The sequence below is a fragment of the Physeter macrocephalus genome, chromosome 18 (genome assembly GCF_002837175.3).
Source record: "Physeter macrocephalus isolate SW-GA chromosome 18, ASM283717v5, whole genome shotgun sequence".
NCBI classification, from domain to species: Eukaryota; Metazoa; Chordata; class Mammalia; order Artiodactyla; family Physeteridae; genus Physeter; species Physeter macrocephalus.
The window spans coordinates 53,174,996-53,183,440 of NC_041231.1; positions in this window are offsets into that span (position 1 = coordinate 53,174,996).

The following is an 8,445-nucleotide window of genomic DNA, read 5'->3' on the forward strand; positions in this document are numbered from 1 at the left end:
TTGTTGGCAATCTGTATACCTTCTTTGGAGAAATGTCTATTTAGGTCTCCTGCCCATTTTTGGATTGGGTTGTTTGTTTTTTTGTTATTGAGCTGCATGAGCTGCTTGTATATTTTGGATATTAATCCTTTGTCAGTTGCTTCATTTGCAAATATTTTCTCCCTTTATGAATATATCCTGCCACTCCCTTTTGGCGCAGAGTTTTTGCTGAAAAATCAGCTGTTAACTTTATGGGGATTCCCTTATATGTTATTTGTTGCTTTCCCTTGCTGCTTTTAATATTTTTTTCTTTGTATTTAATTTTTGTTGGTTTGATTAATATGTGTTGCAGACTGTTTCTCCTTGGGTTTATCCTATATGGGACTCTCTGTGTTTCTCGGACTTGGGTGGCTTTTTCCTTTCCCATGTTAGGGAAATTTTCAACTATAATCTCTCCAAATATTTTCTCAGACTCTTTCTATTTCTCTTCTTTTGGGACCCCTATAATTCAATTGTTGGTGCATTTAATGTTGTCCCAGAGGTCTCTGAGACTGTCCTCAGTTCTTTTCATTCTTTTTTCTTATTCTGCTCTGTGGCAGTTATTTCCTTATTCTATCTTCCAGCTCACTGATCCATTCTTCTGCCTCAGTTATTCTGCTATTGATTCCTTCTAGTATATTTTTCATTTCAGTTATTGTGTTATTAATCACTGTTTGTTTTTTCTTTAGTTCTATGTCCTTGTTAAACTTTTTTCATATTTTCTCAATCTGTGCCTCCATTCTATTTCCTAGTATTTGGATCATCTTTACTATCATTACTCTGAATTCTTTTTCAGGTAGATTGCCTATTTCCTCTTCATTTATTTGGTTTTGTGAGTTTTAACCTTGCTCCTTAGTCTGCAAATATTTCCCTGTCTTCTCATTTTGTCCAACTTACTGTGTTCGAGGTCTCCTTTCCGCAGGCTGCAGGGTCATAATTCCTTTTGCTTTTGGTGTCTGTCCAACGTGGTTGAGATTGGTTCAGTGTTTTGTGTAGGTTTCCTGGTGGGAGGGACTGGTGCCTGCACTCTGTTGGGTGGAGCTGGATCTTGTCCCTCTGATGGGCAGGGCCGTGTCAGGTGGTGTGTTTTGGAGTGTCTGTGAGCTTAGTATGACTTTAGGCAGGCTGTCTGCTGATGGGTGGGTATGTGTTCCTGTCTTGCTTGTTGTTTGGCGTGAGGCATCCCACACTGGAGCCTGCTGGCAGTTAGGTGAAACTGGATCTTAGTGTTGAGATGGAGACCTCCAGGACAGCTCTCACCAATTAATATTCCCTGGGTCCAGGAATTCTCTGGCAGTCCAGTGTTCTGGAGTCAGTGCTCCCACCCCAGAGGCTCAGGCCCAACCCCTGGCCAGTGAACCAAGACCCTGCAAGCTGCACAGCATGGCAAAAAAGAAAAAAAAAATGGGGAGTGGGGGAAGGAAACAGAGAAATAAAACCCAAGAGAAATAGAAAAGACAAAAAGAAACAAATAGCAACATCAACAATTTTAAAAAGGGAATAAACAGAACAAACAAAACCAAAGACAAATGGTAAAAGGAAAACCAAACAAAAAAACACATACACAAAAGAAACAAAGTAAAAGCAAAGAATACAAAAAAACAAGAGAACAACCAGACAAACAAAAGAACCCAAGAACGAAATCAAACAATTAAAAACAAAACTAACAAAAACAAAATACAAAAGACAAAAGAAAAGCAGAATGCAAACTAGAAAAAAAAGAAAACATAAAGAAACACACAAGAAATGATAAAAAAGATAAAAACAAAACAGAACAAAGAGAAAAAAATACAAGGAAAAATCACAAAACAATGAAATCATAAATATGAAAAATTTTAAAAATAAAAATGTATTAAAAAGTTAGAAAATAAAAAATAATAAATACAGAACAAAACATTAAAAAATGGTAATAATAATATTTTCCTGGGGTCTCAGCTGTCAGTGTCTTTGCCCCCACTATGAGCCACAGACAAACTCAACCTCCCCAGGATGCTTCTTCAATACCTCTAGGTAGGTCTCTTGCCATTCTGTGGGCACTGTGAGGACAGCTCAGACTCTGACCTGGTCCAACTCCCGTGTGTACTTGCACCTGAAGTCCACAGCTGCTAAGGCTAGACCCGTCTCAGTTGTGGGAACACTTGTCCATTCAGATATTCCATAGATGCAGGGTTTACCAAGCTGACTGTAGGAATTTAATCTGCGGCTTGTGCAGCTGCACAGAAATTTTCATTCCTCTTCCTTAGTCACCCTGCCCCTGGGGCTCAGGTGTGGTTTTAGCCCCACCTCTGCATGTGTGCCACCCACAGATGTCTGGTCTCGAGGCTGCCCTGGAATACTTGGGTCTGCCCCAGTGAGGACAGGGCACAGAGGTGGCACAGCTGCCAGGGTCGCAGGAGCCTCAGCAGCGACAGGTGAGCAGGGAAGCTGGCAGCCATGGGTGCGAGAGATCCGACACTAGTGGGAGCCTTTCCTAGTGCCCAGCAGCCAGCATGACAGCATCAGCCCTGGCGGGGGACTTTCCTAGTGCCTGGCAGCAGGCGAGCCCCTATTTGATTTAAGTCATTCCATCTTTGGCTGTTAGTATTAAGAAGTTATCTTTTTAAAAATCTGAACTTCTTATTGCTTTCATCAGTGCAATTTGATCTATTTTAAAACACAGGTACACTACATTGTTTTTAAGCTTGAAGAAAGAATATTAGAGGAGTCAATTTACTTTGAAAGGAAAAAAAAGGCACTGAGCAGTGTTTTAATAACTGGAAAGGAGATTTGAACATCCAGTGAATTAGTTATATTTGAATATGACAGATAACTTTAGAAGCTTCATTTGTTCACTCTTTTGAGTACAATAATGGATGACAGAAGAGTCATTTTCTTTGTGAAAGATTAGTATCCTGAAATACACTGAAAAATACATCCGTCTCAATGTCAGAATTCATCATAAAATGTTAGAGCTGGAAAGAATCTCACAGCTTAATTTCTCAGAACTCATCATCTTGTAGAAAAGAAAACTGGAACCAAGGTAAGCTACCTGATTAATCCTCCACCCCAAACAGAATAAGGATTGGAACCCAGGTTTCTTCTCTCCCAGCTTGTTAGTACTGCCACTCCAGGCAAAATGCTCTCGGGAGCTCACAGAGCAAAGAATCTCTTCTTTCTATCTCAAGTCAATAATCATTGAGTTTCCTGTGAAACTGGCAAAACCAATCAGAGGCAGTGAGATGTCCACATTTGGGGGATAAATTTCATTTGAAACATTTAAATATTTTTGGATTTTTAATGGTTGAAACAGTCAAGAACACACTACTGGAATAAAATCTAAACAAAACTTTACAAAGGACAAATAAATATTTTATTCAGGATTTATACATTTAATATCCATAAAATAACAAATGCTAATTACTGGGCCTACTCTGGCATATTTTTAATTCACCAAAGGGGGGAAAATTAAATAGATTAAGCAAAAACTGGCTTAAATGGAGCACATCTGTAGTTGAATGACCAAAGTGACTTTAATCATATTTATCCTGCCTCACAATTGGGCTATTTATTGGCTAGCTGGTTGCCTCAAATTTTCATAAAGTTTAAATAATAGAGAATTAATTCACAATGGGCTAATCTTGTTCATCATTCAAATAAAGCTAGACTTTACTTCAAGTGCATTATGTCACGGCAAGTAATTTTAGAGTTCCTGGGTTTCTAGGTTATTTGGAGTTAGGACATAGGCTAGGGCCAAGGGTATCAAGGCTAAAGCACCATTATTAAAGAATGACTCAATTTCAGAAGCTGAATGAGGAGCAAGGTAGGAGCAGTCAAATACAGTTCCTTTAGGATCTCAGGAGAGCTGCATCCCATTATTAACACAACCTGATTCCAGTAAAAACGGGCCATTCACCATGAATCAGGGTAGAAGAAGAGAAAGTAGGGCTGTCAACAGAGAAGGTGCCTGGGGCTTTGGATATAGATGTCTCACATAATTGTGCATTTACCTTCACTTTCAGCAGACTCATAATTATTTCATGGGTGTAGCACCATTCTACAGCCCACAGAATTTTTACACATTATTCACCCATCCATGAATTGACTTAATTGCTGATTTCTGAAATTCTCTCTTTAGAGATTCATTTGTTTGGCATTATGCAAATCCCATTATCAGTTATTCATACATTAGCATACATAATTATAGCATCTTGATTAAGGCTGATTAAACTTTCCATTCATCAAAGAGAAATGCAGATACTCTGGATCTAGATATATTATTTTTATTTTACTTTACCTTCTAAATAGTGCCTGTAGAAAGCTAACTATTAGATAAGGTTTTCTCAGAGCCCAATAGCTAGATCGTTGGGAAGGTGAGGGAGAGAATAAACAAACTAGAGGTTCCACTGTATAGGAAGATCTGTTAGTTCATTAGAAAGATGATTTAGTGAATCCTAAACTTTTTTATTTTGGGTTTTTTTTTTTATTCTAAACATTTTTAAGCCATATAATCATCCATAATCTTGGCTTTAGGTGACTTTTAAGTTCTCCAGTATAAAGAGAAGCTTAATAGTTGGGCTCTGCTCAGAAAGTACACAGAGGTCCCAAATATCTGTATCTTTTTATTAATTTGTTATTTCTCACCTATTATGTAGGCTTCTCCTCAGATATCTTTTAAGACGCTAGATTTATTTAGTCATAAGGTTGACTAAATGTTAGACTCAACTAGAGTTTTCATTTTACATTGACAGTAAGATAGAGAGAAAGGGGACCAAAGAACTTGAGGGTGTATACATCAGTCAGGTTCAACCACAGAAACAAAACTGGTATGATGTATATCATCATATGTATGATATAATACATATTCTATATATATGTGTATAAATCATATATATTACATAATTATACATAATATATTACACAATTTATATAGTGTATGTGTATGTGTATGTAGGTATATGTGTGTGTGTGTGTGTGTATATATATATATATATATATATATATATGACAAGGAATTGGCTTATGTGATTGTGAGGTCTGGCTAAGCAAGTCCAAAATCCATAGGGCAGGCAGCCTGGAAGGGAAGATCATGGGCGGGCTGGAACCCATGGCACAAGCTGAAGCTGTTGTCCACAGGCAATCAGAAGGTAACATTTTAAATAGGATAGAACTCCATGGGCATGGTCAGAAGCTGTTGTCCACAGGTGGAATTTCTTCTATATCTTGGAGACGTATCAGTCTGGCTTTTCTGTTAGTTCATTAGAAAGATGATTTAGTGAATCCTAAACTTTTTTATTTTGGGTTTTTTTTTTTTATTCTAAACATTTTTAAGCCATATAATCATCCATAATCTTGGCTTTAGGTGACTTTTAAGTTCTCCAGTATAAAGAGAAGCTTAATAGTTGGGCTCTGCTCAGAAAGTACACAGAGGTCCCAAATATCTGTATCTTTTTATTAATTTGTTATTTCTCACCTATTATGTAGGCTTCTCCTCAGATATCTTTTAAGACGCTAGATTTATTTAGTCATAAGGTTGACTAAATGTTAGACTCAACTAGAGTTTTCATTTTACATTGACAGTAAGATAGAGAGAAAGGGGACCAAAGAACTTGAGGGTGTATACATCAGTCAGGTTCAACCACAGAAACAAAACTGGTATGATGTATATCATCATATGTATGATATAATACATATTCTATATATATGTGTATAAATAATATATATTACATAATTATACATAATATATTACATAATTTATATAGTGTATGTGTATGTAGGTATATGTGTGTGTGTGTGTGTGTATATATATATATATATATATATATATATGACAAGGAATTGGCTTATGTGATTGTGAGGTCTGGCTAAGCAAGTCCAAAATCCATAGGGCAGGCAGCCTGGAAGGGAAGATCATGGGCGGGCTGGAACCCATGGCACAAGCTGAAGCTGTTGTCCACAGGCAATCAGAAGGTAACATTTTAAATCGGATAGAACTCCATGGGCATGGTCAGAAGCTGTTGTCCACAGGTGGAATTTCTTCTATATCTTGGAGACGTATCAGTCTGGCTTTTAAGGCCTTCCAATTGATTCAGTCAGGCCCACTCAGTATTCAGGATAGTATACCTTACTTAAAGTTAATTGATTAGGGACTTTAATTTCATCTGCATAAATTTTCATAGCAATACCTAGGTTGGTATGTGATCAAATAACTGGGGACTATAGTCTAGATAAATTGACGTATCACAAAAGTCATCACAGTGTATAAAAGGGAGAAGTCATGGTGATGGGCCATAGGACCTCACAAAGGTAGCCCCTAAAGACACGACAATTTCTTTCTAACATCTTCAACCCTTCCACTCTGGGACTATTTCCTATTAATCCCCCCCCACCCCGCCCGCTGCTTTTTTTTCTTGGCAGCACCATGCGGCTTGCAGGATCTTAGTTCCCCAACCAGACACTGAACCTGGGCCACAGCAGTGAAAGTGCCAAGAGTCATAACCACTGGACCGCCAGGGAATTACCTGATGTTTCATTATTATCAAGTCTGTTAATTAAAAATAAGCATCTCTCTTGCTTCACAGCACTCTCTTATTATCTTCTTCCTAAATTTTCCCTTTATTTCACATGCAAACCTCTTTATAAATTTACCCAAGATCAACTGCTATATGAGCTTGTGCAGCCTCTGAAATATTCTCTCTCATCATCACAGACACAATCTTTTCTTAACAAAACTGATCATTGACTCCTGTCACCACTTTTAATTGACTTGGTGGTAGAAGTACTACACTGAAATAAATAATAAATATAATAAAGAGGACTCCACAGAAATAAACACATGAATTACTTGAAAAGTAGTAAAGAACCAAAGGAATAAAATAAATGAATATGGAAGGGTAACACTTCAACTGTCATTATCCCAGATGTTACAATTTTCTATATCAAAAGGCCTGTGAGAGTCACGGACATAGAAAACAGACTGGTGGTTGCCAAGGGTGAGGGGGTTAGGGGAGGGATGGAGTAGGAAATTGGGGTTACCAGATGTAAGCTATTATATACGGAATGCATAAAAAACAAAGTCCTACTGTATAACACAGAGAACTATATTCAGTATTCTATGATAAACCATAATGGAAAAGGATATACAAAATAATGTATATATATGTATAACTGAATCAGTTTGCTGTACAGCAGAAATTAACACAACATTGTAAATCAACTGTACTTCAATTAAAAAAAATTTTTTTTAAGGCCTGTGAACTATCCACACCTCCCCTCCCAGGAGCCTGTGCAGACCACCACTGCCAGGGTCCTGGGATCAAGGGACAACTTCCCTGGGAGAATGCACAGCATGCCTCAGGCTGGTGCAATGTCACGCTGGCCTCTGCCGCCGCAGGCTCGCCCCGTACCCCCCTCCATCCCCCCCGCCTGAGTGAGCCAGGGCCCCCGAATCAGCTGCTCCTTTAACCCCGTCTTCTCTGAGCGAAGAACAGACACCCTCAGGCGACCTACATGCAGAGGTGGGGCCAAATCCAAAGCTGAACCCCGGGAGCTGTACGAACAAAGAAAGGGAAATTTCCCCCAGCAGCCTCAGGAGCACCGGATTAAATCTCCACAATCAACTTGATGTATCCTGCATCTGTGGAATACCTGAATAGATAACGAATCATCACAAATTGAGGAGATGGACTTTGAAAGCAAGATATATTATTTTTTCCCCTTTTCCTCTTTTTTTGAGTGTGTATGTGTATGCTTCTCTGTGAGATTTTGTCTGTATAGCTTTGCTTTCACCATTTGTCCTAGGGTTCTGTCCGTCTGTTTTTCTTAACTTTAAAAAAAATTTTTTTCTTAATAATTATTTTTTATTTTTTATTTTAATAACTTTATTGTATTGTATTTGATTTTATTTTATCCTCGTTCTTTCTACTATTTCTCCCTTTTATTCTGAGCCGTGTGGATGAAAGCCTCTTGGTGCTCCAGCCAGGAGTCAGTGCTGTGCCTCTGAGGTGGGAGAGCCAACTTCAGGACACTGGTCCACAAGAGACCTCCCAGCCCTATGTAATATAAAATGGCAAAAATCTCCCAGAGATCTCCATCTCAACACCAAGACCCAGCTTCACTCAACGACCAGCAAGCTACAGTGCTGGACACCCTATGCCAAACAACTAGCAAGACAGGACTACAGCCCCATCCATTAGCAGAGAGGCTGCCTAAAATCATAATAAGGCTACCGACACCCCAAAACACACCACCAGACGTTGACCTGCCCACCAGAAAGACAAGATGCAGTCTCATCCACCAGAACACAGGCACTAGTCCCCCCAACCAGGAAACCTACTCAACCCACTGAACCAACCTTAGCCACTGGGGACAGACACCAAAAACAACGGGAACTATGAACCTGCAGCCTGAAAAAAGGAGACCCCAAACACAGTAAGATAAGCAAAATGAGAA